The following is a 17,023-nucleotide window of genomic DNA, read 5'->3' on the forward strand; positions in this document are numbered from 1 at the left end:
CTACCTTGAAGTGTAAACTTGTTTAATAAACCATATCTTTCATTTTCGATTTTTAATTCACGTAGTCCGGGAACTTTCCGGACAAACTGTGTACGTCGCCGATTTTACGTCAGCTCTCTGAATTGCGGCGGCTGTCTCTTGCCCTCTCACATACTCATCATTCTCTCTCTCTCTCTCTCTCTCTCTCCTCTCTCTCTCTCTTTCTCTCTCCGGGTGCCGTCGTTTTAATTGCACGTTAACAGCTGTCGACCTGCTCGCTATCGGAGACTCGTTAACACGACTGCCACACGTCTACCACTTTACCGCCACTTCGGCTCGGTGTCATTAATGGCGCGCGCGCAATGAGTGAGACGTATATATATGTGCGTCGGTGTCTACGCGGCACCTAGGGTATCTGCGTGGGCGGTTGATCGATTTTCGCAAATCCTCCATTAAAACTTGACTGTCCCTGTGAAACATACGTTTGGGTTTCTGGCGCGCGCGGTTTGTCCGGTACAGTGCAGCCGGAATCGGTTTGCTAGCGTGGACACACACGCGTTAGAAATTAATCGCGTAATTCGGCTATGCGCGAGAGATCGATGGCATTTAGCCGGGCGTAACGGGTATTTACTACCGCTGCGTGTTAATCGTGATGTAAACGCCAGCAATTACATAACATCAGATCGAGAGAGAGGCGATCTGAAATGAAATTGTATGAAATCGGATGTTATTAATGCAAAATAATCACGCACTTTCTCAATTTGAGATCCAGAGTTTATTGGAGAAAGGAACATCGCTGAATAAAAGTATAATCCACTGAAGACAAACACTCACTCACGTTTGTGTTGACTAAACTAAATGTCACGTGTAAGTAAATAATAATATAATAATTTTTTACAATAAATTATAACTGTAAAAATAAATCAAATATAAAATAAATCAAAATTTAACTTAAAATTCGATCAAAGCAAAGTGTCTGACTGTGTTCAGACGAATTGCGAATTCAAATATTTATTAAACTAACATTTAAAAAATTCTTTAAAAATTCTGTCACAAGTGCGAATTGGCGCAGCCGACGTAAAGTCTTGAATACGTCAGCTTGAAGGGCCATATCTCATCGTAGCAGGGTGTAAATTTGGACCTATTATCGGTGGCACGTCGATATTGTATAACGACAGAGTATTGGCAGCGCCTGTGCGCCAGGCGTCAAGTTTAATCCGATCGCCGGGGTAGAGTTACGATATAAGCCATGAATCACGCTTCACGGTTGCCCGACTTACATCGTTGTTACAAACCCAGACGCATTCTTACTGCAAGAGAGAACTGAACCTTTCCTCGATACGGAATCCGGAAACTTTCCGTGAGTTAACGGCTACGGTCCGGTAAACATACCAAAGTTTACAAGCTTAAGATACAAGCTTTATAAAGTTATATAGATTTTTCTACTATTAAAACTTTCACTTTAATCTCAACAGCGTGGCGAAATCCCCGAGCGTGCTTATTAGCGCGCGAATTAATCGGATGTAATCAAAACGATATTATTCATACTGTTCTTAAATGACGCAACGTCAATTATGTTTAACTTGGAGATTAAATTTGCATTTTTTAGTGTGCGTTTTTATCTCACATCGCGTGTGCAGGACAAACTTTTACGAAAAAGTCGTTAAGACTTCAGAAATATATTATTTTTAGATAGTTAAAAATTAGCGCAATGTCACATAAAGCAACTTACTAGTACGGTATATGTGACATTATGTAATAACAGCGATTTCGAAGAGCGTGTTCTTTTATCGTACAAATTTGTTCACGTCATCGTTACCATGCCGATATACTGCGCCAGACATTGTACATATATATAATATACTTATATGTATGTACAGTATACATATATGTATATATTGTATACAGTGGTATATACAGGGCGCGCGGATATATCGAGGTTAATGGATCGGACCATTAAAATATAATTCGATCGTCGAAGTGACTCGCACTTCGCATTTCTCGACGTTTCTCACTACGCGTGAGGCGAGAAACATTGCGAGGCGCCTAAGATCGATTTTTGCGAGATCTTTGTGTTGCGCGTACCGTGTCTTGTGGTATAGGTGTGCACGTAGGTACTTAAGCGCCATGTTCGTAAGAAGACAACGCTCGTTTCCGCCTAAGGGAAGTGCATGCGACAGCGGTGACCCGTGGATACGAGACGAAGGGAAAATGAAACGCGATGCAGGCAAAACATCCGCGACTTCGTCCCGCCCTTTCCGCGTCTCCGCTCGTTTCGCCGGAGTTTTCCTTCCGGAAGAATACGGAACAGACGCTCGTCCGTGTAAAAGAGAACGAGGAAGTTCGTGCCGCTTTTGTGTTGGCCGCTCAGAAGCTGGTCTGTGTGTAGAATAAAGAAATAGTTTTCGCAATTTCCAATGCTATTTGATTCTTAAATGTATGCGCCGCTTACTCTCGCGAGGCGGAATAAATAAGGATATATGTATATATGTGTGTGTCTTGTAACTTTTAAAGAATATTTTTAACCAAAGAAAATATTAATACAGATACATCTCAATCACATATTTCTCTTTTCATTAAAACAAGTTGAAATGAAATATGCAATTGATATATTTCCGATATTTGTGAATTAATTCATTCCGCAGAACGCTTAAATAAATGGAGCCCGTTTCACGCGTCGATGTGAGATTGAAACTTCAAGGAACTGCCGGGGATCCAAGGAACTACCAATTCGTTGAGGAGCGAACACGTCAACAAAGGTGTTACCGCCCCGAATTTGACGAGGCATTAGGAGAGTCCCGAGGTACAATTGTTCCGCCAACTCCAAGGGCTGCAGCATCAAGATCCGCGCCCGTTCGAGTCAAAGACAACTTGAGTCAAAGTTCCGCCGTATTATGAAGCTGACGACAACGCTTCCCAACCGGGTCTGTCGCGTTTATTTGCATTTCACGTCGCGAAACTATTGTCCGTGCATTCGAAGTGCAGCGCGCGCGCGCGCGCGAGCGAAACCCACAGTATATCTTGAATAGGTATGTGTTGGCACCAACGAAGCTCGTAAAGCAGGATTCACATTAGTAAAGCGAACATCGTACTCTGAACCGGGTGTCCGTGACCTATCGCTTGAATTCAACTCACAACATAACGAAGACAAATATATTTATCACGTAAGATTTTCTTGAATTTATAAAATATATTAAGCGTATTAACTTTGTATTTATCAATATTAATTATTCAATATCATAATTACGGTTTTTCTTTTCAAAATATAAAATACATGTAAAATCTGTAAAACTTCCATAGAAAAAATCCTAAAATGTGCTCTCACCTTAGATCTTGATTAAAAATGATTTCAAATTCACTGTGAATCTAGCTGTGCATCATCGCGATTCAATAGAATAGCATTTTGCCGCAATTCGAGTTGTCGTCGCACGAAAATCGCGTCACGTCTGCAAACGTGTCGAAATGCAGTACGTGGCGAATAATCAACGTTAATTTTCTCTCGTATTCCAATTTATTCAACTCATCTTTTCTAACGTGCTTTTTCTCTTGAACAAGTGGCATTTATCTTTGCAACAGAATTTTCTGTCTCTCTCTCTCCCTCTTTCATTATAGAAAATTTAGACATCTTGCGTATATTAGTATCAATGATTGGTGAATATAAATGGGATATTTCGTACATGTGTGTAGAGAATTGTCTCACGCGAAACGCGCATACGATAATTTGTAACAGTACATTATCTCGCGGCAAGGAGTGGCTCACGGTTCACTTATCTGGTGAATTACGACAGATTATTATGCTTATATTGCGCTCCATTCAGCGTTTACATGACCGGGATATATGTATGCGTGTACGTTGCGCCGATGACGCCAGGGCGAAAACTATGTCAAGCGTTACCTAGGCTAGATTTACGACAGCGTCAGGGATAACCCGGCACAGTTCTCTTCTGTCACCATTACGGTAATAAATAATCCCAAATTGTTAGAACAAATTTTTCTATACTTTTACATTGCACGGTCGAACGTTAATGCATGAAATGCAACAATTTATGACCGTTAATCCGAAACGATCTTCGCGCGCGCGCGCGCGCCTTCTGCACAAGCGCAAACAGCGCCCTTCGTCCTTTGACAGTAATTCCTTTGACGGTATAATCTAGAAAGTTCGTAGTGCATTAGGGGCATTGACTGAGGCGAAGGATTTATTATGCGCATATATATTCACGGAAGATACAAGGATCGGAGATAGAATCGGTACGCTCTCAAAGCATAATACACGCTTGCAAACCGCTTTTTTTCCAGACCGGATAATATTGCGTGATAAATAATAAGAGCAATGTATATAGCACGAAGTGCTTATAACATTTTATTTTGCACCCTCATCTATGAATTGCTCTTATCTCTCAGATAAATGAACAAGTAAGTCGATTTTTGTAGTGTCATCTTGTGAATTGCTCTTATCTCAGACAAATAAACAGTTAGATCGATTTTCTATTGTAAGCGACCTTGCAAACACCGAAACAATAATGTTAGCATATCTGCATAAGTAAGAGACACAAAAAGCTGCTAAGTGTGTTCGCTCTTATCATTTAGCGCACTTCGCGACAATCAAGCGTAATGCACCGAGTTCTTTCAACACTTGATAATGCGCGTATAACGTCATCGTTTCTGTATCACGATACAGAAGTATACATGTATATAGGAGCACGTTGTGTGTGCTAATGCTATTATACGTATCCCTCAAACGAAGCACTTTGATGGATGTCCTGCATTACGTGCACACACACGCTTCAGACGCGGGAGGGAAAGGACGCGGCGGAATACCAAAATGTGCGCGCCGACGACGCTCAATGCTTTTCACGGCGAACGTGACGAGATCGATCGTTTATCCGACGTTCCTTTTTCGCGTGCGTCGCGGCCGTTCGGTCAAATGTGTCGTAAATGCATGCGTGAAGACTGCGCTTAATGACTGTATTTGCAAGCGTGATTCGCTTAACCGTGGACTAGTTGCGGACGCGGATCGCGCGCGTCCGACGCGACGCAACGTGGGCGCGCGCGCGCGACGAACGGCCGACAATTGGAGCGCAGACCAGGCTTTCGCGACACTTCCGCGTTGATTGAAGTCAATGGACGGAGCCGCGAGCGTATAGCGCGACATACGGTGACACACGCGGTGACGCCGCGCGCCAAGTCCGGTGATACTGCGGGCATCAGTGGCGAAAAATTGCGCGCCGTTTCAATAGAACTGCAAACTTCCCGCGGCCGCTGCTGTGTTGCAGAATCCAGCGTCAGCTGGTAATTGAAAGCAGTCCGCGATTTTGTAAACGCGCGCTCGCCTCAATTTTGCCTCCTCCCTCTCATGACACGACGGTATACAGCACGTGTGTCCGCGTGCGGTCCCGCGATCAATTTGTTTGCGGTAAAATATTCATGCTACCAATGAAACGAGTTGCATTTCTGCGAATTAATTTTTGTTAACGTTATACGTTTGAATCCAGAACGGAATTTACACTTTACAGCGTGTAATTGATTCGAGTCCTGAAATATTCGAGAAAAATTTTGCTGTTACGCGCGGTTCGACTGCGGTAGTTTAATAACGGTAAAAACTAAGTAATAGTGGAAATACTAGTAGAGTATCTTATGAATAAATCTTCCTCTACTTGCAAAGCGTATCTATCTTGTAACAGTCGCGCGTAACAGAATATTTTATCTAGCTTCAATAATAAATATGATACTTTGATGACGATCTGAGCAACGCGATCTGCAAAATCGGATAGGTGGGTCCAACAGCGAAGCACGAATCTCTCTACAGACGACTGCGGACTCGTCGAAAAGTTAATAAACCGCATCGAATGCGAGAACGATATTCGGGAAAAGGGTTCGATGGGTTATTTCAACAAACGTACAAATTTCCCACGACCGCGTTAAACCGTAGAGGCCGGTTAATTGAAACCAATCCAATTTCGGCTACATTTGCTCTAATTTCGAAAGCGTTAAAGCGCGCGTGTGTATACGGCCGACAATCGACTTTTGCACCGTGAAAACTGGCCGATTTATTATGCGCTTCGTTTATTTCTTTTTTATACAAAAAAAAAAATCCGATTATTCGACATACGATTTTCTTTGTCGAGGCGTATACCGATCTGCTGAAACGCAACGATCAAAGCAATCTCGCGCTACGTATTAGCCAAGATTTAATACCCGGCTCGGATGCAGATCCCGCGCGATAAACAGCTCAAGCAAAGTAAGTGAACGAAATAAGATTATTCCAGAGTAGAGCGCGCAAGAGCTATGTATATATCTATCTATTATACGGCGCTTGAATTTCTCGAAGGAACGTATAAATGTAATTTCTGAATTCGATGACAATGGTTAAGTGTATGTGTCGGCGCGACCGATGTCTCGAGCTACTACTTGTATACGACTTCGTCTAAGTGGCACAAGTACGTCGCGGCCGAACAAGAACGGCCGCAAATCCAATCGGCAAAGGACGACGGACAGAACCGGGAAATGTCTTCGCGCGTTTCACCTCGTTGAGTACAGATTGTTGTCGCAGCTGCGCCACGCCGATGCGCTCGCAACGACTCCCCGGCAGTTTCGTCCCATGGACCGTTGCACTTTCCCCTCTCGCGTTACCCGTCACTATACACCGTCGTTCTTTCTCTCGACAGCCCGGAAACAAGGGGAACGGAGAAAGAGCTTGAATTGCATCGTTACGTCACCGATTACTTAACCGTAAATGGTCGGCACTGGTAACCAGTGTCGGCCTCGTGTGATACTTTTAAATAGATCATCGTCGATTATACGAGTATAATCCTTTTGCTCTCGTGTTTTGTTTTTTTTTTTTTCTAATTCAAAGTTGCTAATACAGTATTTGCGTTTGAGAGAAGTTTTTTTGTTTAAATATAATTAATTTGTATAAATATGATTTTTTGTACAAGAATCGATTCTACATTCCTCTGATTTTCGATACGAAAATAAACAGAATAAAATAATACGTAACTTCTAGAGTTACAGCGCTACGAACAGAAATTCTGGGTTTACACAACGTAGAATACCTAATTTTCAAAGGCAGGAATTAGGTTGCGAACAAAGGGATGTACGTTGCACGCTTGCTAGGGATTTGATATCAGTTCGGCTTTTCATCTTTGAGTCTTAAACTTCTCTGACAATGATGTATATGAAACGGATGTGCAACGTTTGTGTTCGATCTATTTCAACCGCGAAATGACTGACCGAGTCGAGCTAACGCAGATTGTGAAGATTATTCAAGCGCGCCGCTCCGCTAAATTCGGCTTGCAATCGCGCGCGATCCTTCCTCGTAAACGGTCTTTCCGTTGCACGCGCGAATTCGCTTTATATATATATACATATATATATATATATATATATATATCTTTATATATATATATATCGCGGTAGATTCACGTTGGTCGTTGAACAGAAGATCGAAAACGAGTTATCGGAGGAAATGAGTCTATATTTTACTCCGACAGGTGCAGGAATCAAATTTTGCAGTTTATTTATAGCGCGACCACTTCGTTGTTTGCGGGCTCTTTGTCATTTTCCTTCGTTCTTCGATTTGTCCACGCACGACTTTCGATAATTCGCGCTTATACTCGTTTCTGATCAGCAGCATTTATCTCGAGCAGGAATTCGATGTGTGCATGTTTCCATGTGCCTTTAAAATAACTCATTCGCTCAAAACTGTGATCGATCTCGAAACAACGGTCTTTATTTGTCGCAGTCGAGCGTTTATATGTATGGAAGTTTGAACAACACGAATAATATGTCAAACTAGATTGCTATTCCGCAAGCGTCATATTGCCGACAATAGGGAACGTCATCCCGCGATACATATCGGAGTAATTTTCCACCGGCCAGTGAATTCGGCCACAGACCAAGCATGTCTCATCTTTCTCTGACTTTGCGCTCGCCTGTTCAGTCGTATATAACCCTCGCAACGAATCATCTGCCGTCGCACAGCTAATGACAATTTCGTATCCAATATTGTACTTGGGATACGACAGGAATATGCCCGCGGTCGTACACGTCGCAGTCAGGTCAATTCCAAGTACCATCAGTACGTTGATGCGGCATATCGTGTTGGTCGCCGCAACGCGCATCATCGCACAACCCGCGAATATTGTGCAATCAAGCGCGGCCTGATCAACAAGCCGGGTAAACGTTAGGAACGTTTCCGCACGATGGGCGCGTAAAGGTTCATTGGCGCATTATGACAAGCTCTGACCGTTTAGTCTAGCTCAGAGACGCGTTACAAAATACGGTACGCCGGTTGCATCCTGACGCAAATGTCGCGCAAAAATTATTCCCTAATTCCTGATGAAATAGAAATATTGTATACACACACACACACACACATGTATCTATATATTTTCAGAGGATTTAACTTGTCTTTATCTCATTATTTAAATATTATAATTTTATTACATTTAATTTGATAACTTTTTATCCTCAATTATCATACTTCTCTAAGGTGAATTTAGATTGCATGTGCGATAACTGAAATGTATCTAGATAGAACCACGTATCCCGCGCTTGCTAAACTAGAGCGTGTGCGGTAACTTCGTGGCACCGTTTAATTTAGAAACTCTAGTCGCTATTGTCTGCGGCAAGAGAGCCAATCGGAAAATCAAAGTTAAGACGATTACATCGTCCGACTATTATGCACGCCTGATTGGTCCCAGCCGATTCGCGCAAAGTACCGGTAATTTGATAGATTTGGGCGCTCCTCGATGGATCCATTGATTGCGCGGAGTTTGATGATTGAAAAGCTTCGCGTTTTTCCCCGCGATTCAATAGTTCCAACATATTTGCCGCGGCGAAATACACGATTTTTCGCAGTCACGAAGAGAAAAAATTGGAACTATAATTAAAACTCGTTGTTGCGAACGACGCCTTGATTAGCTTTTAACAACGCGCTTTGATTGGAGTTTGCTAACACCATGCGACGAGCATCTCCTTCCATCGCGCGAGTTTGAAGCGCGATTTGCATTAATGGACACGTTAACATGAACTTTATCAAACACAGTAATATAGTTGACAAACTGGTATTATGCCTTACGCGCAGACCGCAACAGGCGATTAGGTTTGCAAATTACACTCGGCCGGGCGCAATCGATTGCAGCTGCCGATTACCGAAAACGTAATTAAATTACACAATGGCTATGATTTATAACGCAGACGACCACCCTTCCTGCAATTCAATCGGTCACCTCCATTCTTCGGCTATGTGCGCGACGCTGTACCCGCAGCTACGTAATGAGCGTGATGCGAAATAAACGTGAAATAATATGAAATATCCGCATCAAAAAGTCATATCAGAAGTAAAATCGCAGTAGTATTTCAGTTTTATACTTACAGATTTATGTATCTCGCAATCTACATGCACACAGAGCGTGTCCTTCTTGTTTCTGTTTTATATCTAATTGCGTTAAGCGTTCCTTACAATCATTGCAATCACGCAATCGTTTAATGAAAACGCTTTTAATGTCGAGACGTGTTTATGAAGATATACACTTCCATGTACACTTCTATGATGTGTACATTTAGACATGAAACGCCGAAATATACGTATATACACACAGTTGGTATTCCGAAGTCTCGGTGGGACGTCGCATTCCAAATTTAAACAGTTGCTACATTACTTTCGTCGTCAGACCTTCATAGGTCGTCGACCTCCGAGATCATCCGTACGAGATAACGAAATCTCATTCGTTACTTGTTCTTATTCGGTGCTATAATTTGTGGCTTCTCAATTTTAGAGTCAAAATATAATAAGTTTTTATAGTTTAAGAGTTACGAATAAAATCAAAATGTTCAATAAATGTTTTTGTGGTCTGAATTTTGTGTTCCGGATATGTTATCAAAATTAATATGTTATCCGATTTTAAATTTACATACAAAAAGTAGAAATAGTGCAAAAATCATCGTGCACATACAATAACACCGAACTAAAGCAACGCGTTTGCGACACATCACTTTTGTTCGCGCATCATAATCGATGCGCGAAAGAAATTCGATATTAAATCTAATTCATAAATGACGTCTAAATAGTGTCAATATTTGTCGCGTGTTTTAAAATAATAGAAATAAAAAGATATTTTTCCAAGAAAGATTTGAAAAGTTTAAAAAATACGATGTCGGCACAGCCGCTTACGCGGGAGCACACTCGTTACTGTACTTTTTAAGTGCGAACCTTAATTGGGCCAACAAACTCGAGTAAGCCGACAAATACACACAGACAACAATGCACGTGTTATACCAACAACGCATTACAGCAATTGCGGCAATCGAGTTAAACTGCAGAACAGGCAGGTAGCTGACGCACACCAGGTATATGCGTGCTGCCATCGTGTTTCTCTTCTCTTCTCGGCCGCCAACCTTTTTCCGCTTCATTCTTTTCTTTCGCTTCCTTTTTCTCTCCCAAGCTTCTGCTGGCCGGACCGGAGAGTATGGAGCAACCGTTCGCCCGGGGAACTCGTTTACTTCCCGATCGAGAGGCGATCGACCGAGAGAGAGACGCGCGCGCGCGCGCGCGCGAGATGGTTACCTCCGAAGGGCCGACCAAACGGACCGACCTGACGTGATAGAACCCCGATATTTCATCTCGCGCACGCCTTCGAATTACGTGTCCTTGCGCGCCGCTACTCACGCGAACGAACCTTTTGCGCACATCGCCCCCAACGAGTTTTTCGTTCTTTCTCTCTCTTTCTCTTTGCGCTCGGCGATTGGAAAATTATATGCCGCGTGACGTGTGGATATTGCGAAGCGCAGAGTTTCTCCCGCTGGCCTTTCATAAATAAAAGCCGTGGTGACGAGAGATCTTCTCTATTTATCACTCCGAGCACTTTGTCACGTTTTACATAAGCGAGGATGTGATTGACAATTTATTTTGATCGGTATTTGATTCGATAATTTCTCTTGTCATTGATTAATTATAATTTTTATTATAAATATATTTTAGTTACGGTATATGTAATTAAAGTGTAATTAAATAACAAAACATTTAAACGACAAGTAGAACAAAACACGAGTTTATATATAGCATTCTATTTTTGAATGTGTGTTGTAATACACAGTTCAAAATAGATACCGTCTGAAATCGCCTTATTAAACATTTATGTGAGCAAGGAAACTCCTGTTCTACTTTCTGTAAAATGTTTGGTCGAGACACACGCGCACCCACGCACATAGAATAAACATAACGTCATTCTGTTCTTATGCTATTTATAAACTTCTGATGACCTTTCTAAATATAGATTAACGTCATCAAAGTCTATATATATGTACACAGTTAAAAAAAAAAAACAAAATAAGCATGATAAGAAATCGTTTAAAAAACACATTAGATAGGCTCGCGTTTAACGTGCGCGTGGAAAATGACTGAAAATAAAAATTGCAAAAATCAAAAGAACAATGTTCGGTCGCAATGTGCGGTAAATTAAAACCGCAGAATCGATTTACGGGCAAATGTGCAACGGGCAATCGCAGTTGCTCTCGGCGTTGAATTCACGTATCTATACCTATATCGGTGCCAACTTAAGATAATGCTGTGGGTGCGGTAAAGGAGTTCATCGCCTACGCTTCTCGAGCCGACGTACGTATATAGCAAGCGTGTTGAAAAGCCCGCTGTATAGGTATCCGCTGCGACATTACGCGAATATCGACGGCAGAATGCCAGCAGCGATATTGGCGGTTTAAACCCGTCCGTCGTTTTAACGCGGCACGAGAAACGGAATACGCTCAATTATTGTGCGTAAACCCGGAAGCGGATGAACACGCGCGACACGACGATAACTCGCGGTAGCGGCTGTATGACGATCGAGCGATCGAAACAAAGCGAAGCGCGTTGCGCGATTGCGCCAGCTCCACAGTGAGCCAATTAGCTCGATCGAACGACGCGCTAATCACGACCAATAAGGCATAATGATACGCAACGATCAGATTTCAAACGGACGATTACTTCTTCACTCGATCGTACTTCGAGTTGTGCGGAATACGCATTGCGTGACGCATTTGCAGAAATTAAGTACGCACGACATTCCTTTTTGCGCGAAGGATAAACATTCGTCATGTTGCTTTATGATTTCTAGAAATGAGTCATATCGTCATAGGTAGTTACAGGTATTTTGAATTTATCGCTTTTGTTCAGCAAGATAATCGGTTTTGGTGACAAGATACGATTGAAAGTCATTATGTATTTCTTACACAGTTGTGTGTGGTTAATTGTCAAATATATTTATCTTGTTTCAAGTAATCAAGTCTTAATTAAAAGACAGAAATATAGATTTTAACAGTTCAATATTTTATGAGAGAGTTAAAATCGGTCCAAAACTACTTTTTATATTTAACATTGATTTTTATATTTAATATTGATTTGTTAATTTTATTCAATTTTTAATAAAATCATTTATACTTGATTAAAAATAAGTTATATTATTGAATTTAAAACTAAAACAACTAATTTTAAAATTTATCTCAAAATGTAGTATTTTTGAAAAATATATGTTGTATTCATTTTTGCAATTACAAATATAAAATAAAAATAGATTTTTTGTGGTTATTTTTAAATAATGTTCAGATCACGCAAAAATAACAATAAATAATCTTGTGTGTGTGTATGTAGAATAGAATTAACTTTGATAATGTTCTCTTTTCCGTTGTTTAAAAGAGTTCAATAAACATTGTAGTAAACAATAATCATAATTTGTGTCACAAATTCGTAACGTTGTAATAGTAACATAAATACAAATATTGTAACAAAGATATTGTAACAAATAAATATTGAAATAAAAAACAATATTAAACGAAAAAAATTATATCGTGAAATACCTCTGGCGTGTAAATTCCTGAGCAAAATGTGTACATCGCTGGCTCGATCCAAAGTGCAGCGTGTAATCATGGCATCAAGCCGCATCATTACTCGCAGCACGAATGCTGAATTCTAATTGAGCATGATACTGTACGGAAGACACGATGAATCGTTAATAGTACGCGTGTCGCTCGGACAGTTAAAAATGCGTTGCGCGCATCGGTTGTCGGGATCAGATATGCATTGAAACCCGTTCACTTCGCTCGATTAATGGGTAACCCATGCCGTGGGGCAGGTAAGGATAGATCGATACCCGAGCGTAATGTAGGTTACAACGACCCTTATACTCTCGGTGCTTCGTTACCGCCGGTAAAACTTCACGCATCTCTCGCAAGCTCGCGCGCGCCTCTCGCAAAGTCCCTAAAGACTCTCTCGCGGAAAATGCTCCGAATTTGCATGTAGCAAAAGCGTCGCCCGGAAAATCCGGTAACGAAAGCCATTCAAACTTTTCGCATCACGCGAAAAGCTCATCTCCCGCGCCAAAGGCGACTGTGAAAAGGGGTAATCTTGAGGTAGGAAACGCAAACTCGGGTAATTCGTATATCAAAAACTCGAAAAAGAACGCTCTCTCTCCTTTCGCTTGATTTTCCACTTTCCTCTCTCTCTCTTTCTCTCTCTCATTCTCTTCTTCTAACTCGATGCAAATTATCCGGGCATTGCATCCAAACTCCGGCATCGCACGCCGCAAGAAGTGCGCAAACGTTAGCACGAAACTTGCCGCGAGATAAATGTCACGAAAACGGCTCATACCGCGTCGGGAGATCGGCGTTTCTGGAATTTCCATGACTCTGCGGCATGTTCGAAGTCAATGGCACGCGAGATGCGGTGTCGAAATCTCTCGCGCGCGCACGGGAACAATTTTCGGTGACAATTATCGCCGCGCGCGAGCTTCGATAATAAATTTCGTTCGAGATTGATAATAATATTACGACCGTTTCGCAATTCGTCGCAATTCGTCGTGAAAAAAGTAGTTTTGCGATATATAGCATCAAGGCTGAATCCGCGAATATCGATTCGTATCGAATAAAACGAAATCATAATTCAAGGCAATACGTCGGTTATGAATATTAACAACACAATATTGAGACGAATGACGCGATTACTTTTTATAGACTGACGTAGTTTGTCTCCATTTGTGATAATTTTATATTTCAAAACGAGATAATAAATTGAGCGATACAATTAAATAATTGATTAATTAAAATTGCATTACAAAAACGTTTATTGTAGAAAAGTTCGCGTGATTCCAATTTGCGCGTGTGGTGTGTTTTGTTTTTTTTTCTTGGATTGTTGAGTTTTTTAGTCCCATTTCTTAAGATTGTTAAGTGGAACACAATCATAAGTATGATTTAAACCGAAGGACGAAGAGAGACGGAAAACAAAGTGCAGGTTGAACCCGCGTTTTGCTTAGCAAAAACTAGTGCATTTCGAATCTTCTGCTGTACGTAAGCGCTCTCTCTCTTTCTCTCTCTCTCTCTTTTTCAACGTATTCACCTATCCTGCCCTCTCTTTCTGTCCCTCTCAACGAAAAGTACTCTCTACAAACGCGGAATTTTTACTACATCCTCGCGGTGCGGATCCTGACGAGGGTTCGTACGACGCCGCATTAAAGGCGAGCATCGTTTAAAGGCGAACTTACGAGCGTGGAAAAGATGCAGCTAGAAAAGCGGTGCAATACATGCGCGTCGCTAGTGAACCGTCTTCTCCATTTAGTAGAGTGTATAAAATCACGCATACTCATCTAGTTACGTCAATTTGTTTTGCGTGATACAATTAACTTATTGCTACATGGAAATATACTTCTTATTTTGCACCGAGATACGTAATTTAACTACGTGTCGCATTGTTAAGTCGCATTTGCAACACTTTTTAATTTAATTTTTAACTTTTTTTATAATACACATGTGAAACTAAACAAGTCCGATATTTTCTATCAATCGGAAACGCCATTTATGTATATTATTTCTCGCGATTGTAATTCAAATTCGAAACGTTGCGGTGTATGGGGGATTGTAAATCAAATTGCAATTCTCTCTCTTCGGCGCGTGACGTCCGTACGAAGTTTCCTCTCGCGCTTAAAGATATCACAGGACGGGATCAAGATAAAATATGCACGAGATGTACACCGTGAAATTAATTTTCATTCAACTTTACGCCGGTGTTACGAGAATATTTAAAGAGCGTGTCTTTCGCGTGCACGACCGAACATTTAATTACGCGAGTCAAGACTAATTAAATTCATCTTGATGAAGACGAACCAGCAGGTCGCTGCGGGATGGTCGCTGTTTCATACCACGAGCCGAGCATTGGAATTACGGTCTCATTATTGCGGTATTCGTCTTCCTCCCGATTCGATGACGTGGAGGTCGACGTTGAGAATGTGCGACTAACGATTCACAAGTACACGCGTCGTCTTTCCGTGATGATGTGTCGAGTTTATCGGAATTACGATCGTGCAGCGAATGTGTCATCGAATCATCCGCTCTTGGCAATCATTTTCTCAACTATAACTTTTCTAAAGCGTGTCTCGAGATTATTACGAAGCTGAACTGGCTCCAAATGCGATTCTAAAAAAAAAAAAAAAAAAAAAAACCACAATTTTGCAAAGAGAAAATCAAGTGTAAAAAAAAACAGGTCAATTTTTCTAGTTTTTGTAAACACATCGCGCATACTGTTTATTTGTTCGAACATATTTCATATTGTATATTCATTCGAACATGTTTCAAAAAAACAAAACGTAAGAGCGCGAGGTTCGTAATAACAAAGCGATAAGTTTCGAATAGAAGCTGTAGTATTTATCAACAATACAGTACCTAGCTTATATCAATCTATTTTCTTTCAGCAATATATTGGTCTCTAGCGCGGTAATAAACACATTGATTATCGTTTGCGTTTCATTCACGTGAAACGCAAACGTCACGTGTTCACGAGAGATTGTTTACAATCGATATAATCCGTTTTTATACACCACGCTTTGTTGTCACGCCTGACAAAACGCCGCGTGTTTTAAATACTTGCTCTAGCAACGAGAGCAAAACACGTCGCTTCGAAAGACATCAACACGGCACGTAAACGGTGCGTGCAAATTCTTGGAACACGTATCGTAGAAAATCGTAAACTCACCGTGACGAGGGAAAATTCCGTAGGAAAATTCGACCGATTTGTTTTACATTCCGCAGACGTTCTTTCTACTGATTTTCTTTCTTCTTTCCTCGGCAGGCAGGTTAAGATTAGAAGCTTGTCTCGGTGCTTGCCTTGCTGCCTCTCCGTCCGTGAATCGCTCGCTCTCCCCTCCTCGCTGCACTGTCATTTACAATATCATGTTGCTTCTCTGTCTCTTTTGTTCCTTTCTTCGTCAATCACTTACAACACCAGCCGAGACGATGCCCCGTGAAGAGAATGTTCCGCGCCGCACCGAAACTTGGACTCATTTCGTTTTCTTGCTTTCTTGATACTTGGCATGCAACGCCGTCGCACGAAATCGATTGGTCGCGAGAAATCACGAGGGATCGCGAATCCCGCGGGACTCGAAAAACACGCAAGGAGAGTTCGCGCGTGATACGTTGGCGACGAGAGAAAGTCACGTTGGACACGCGACGTCGCAACGAGTTTACCGTAGCTTCGTAACGGCGAGCATACTACTACTTCTTCGGAGCGGTCTTCGCGCTTAGAGGTTAGGTTCGAGCATCTGGCGTCGTCTCTCAGATTCCTTGTTTCGAGTCGTTTCAGCGGACACTGCGCGTTCGCTACATACAAAACCAGAGCGACGTTAAACACGCATCGATACGACTACGAGTAACTCCGCGCGATGTGTCCCAGTCGGAGCCTCGGCACGGGATGACCGGCGAAAAACTATACGAAAACACAACCGTACCAAGTGCGCGACCGGCGTCAGACTGCCGCGAGAACGGAGCGGGGATTCAGTCGTGGCATCGCCCGGTTAGAGGGGTCGCCCCGTCCTCACTCCGATCATGTCCCTAGACTAGCCGGCTACCGGCCCTTCTCCCCACTTCCGCGTCGCCCCGCCGTCGCCCCGGTCTATCCCTTCGACCGTGGTCGTCCCCACTCGGTCCTGCTCGTCCCCACTCGGTCGCGTATGGATTCCCCCGCCACGTCGCTGCCCGCTATTTCTTCAACGACTAGCGCGCTCCCACT

At 42.1% G+C, this 17,023-nt stretch overlaps 1 protein-coding gene across 1 annotated transcript in view; it reads right to left on the reverse strand.

Annotated features, from left to right (window-relative positions):
- The window catches only part of LOC109852720 (bifunctional heparan sulfate N-deacetylase/N-sulfotransferase), a 111,993-nt gene extending 95,208 nt beyond the window's left edge, over positions 1 to 16,785 (reverse strand). Inside the window, exon 1 of the mRNA XM_020424150.1 lies at positions 15,992 to 16,785. The gene's annotated coding sequence lies outside the window, so the exon portion shown is untranslated. The remainder of the gene's footprint in view (positions 1 to 15,991) is intronic.
- Positions 16,786 to 17,023: the final 238 nt, after the last annotated feature.

This window comes from Pseudomyrmex gracilis, unplaced genomic scaffold (genome assembly GCF_002006095.1).
Source record: "Pseudomyrmex gracilis isolate BER0280 unplaced genomic scaffold, ASM200609v1 scaffold_34, whole genome shotgun sequence".
NCBI lineage: Eukaryota > Metazoa > Arthropoda > Insecta > Hymenoptera > Formicidae > Pseudomyrmex > Pseudomyrmex gracilis.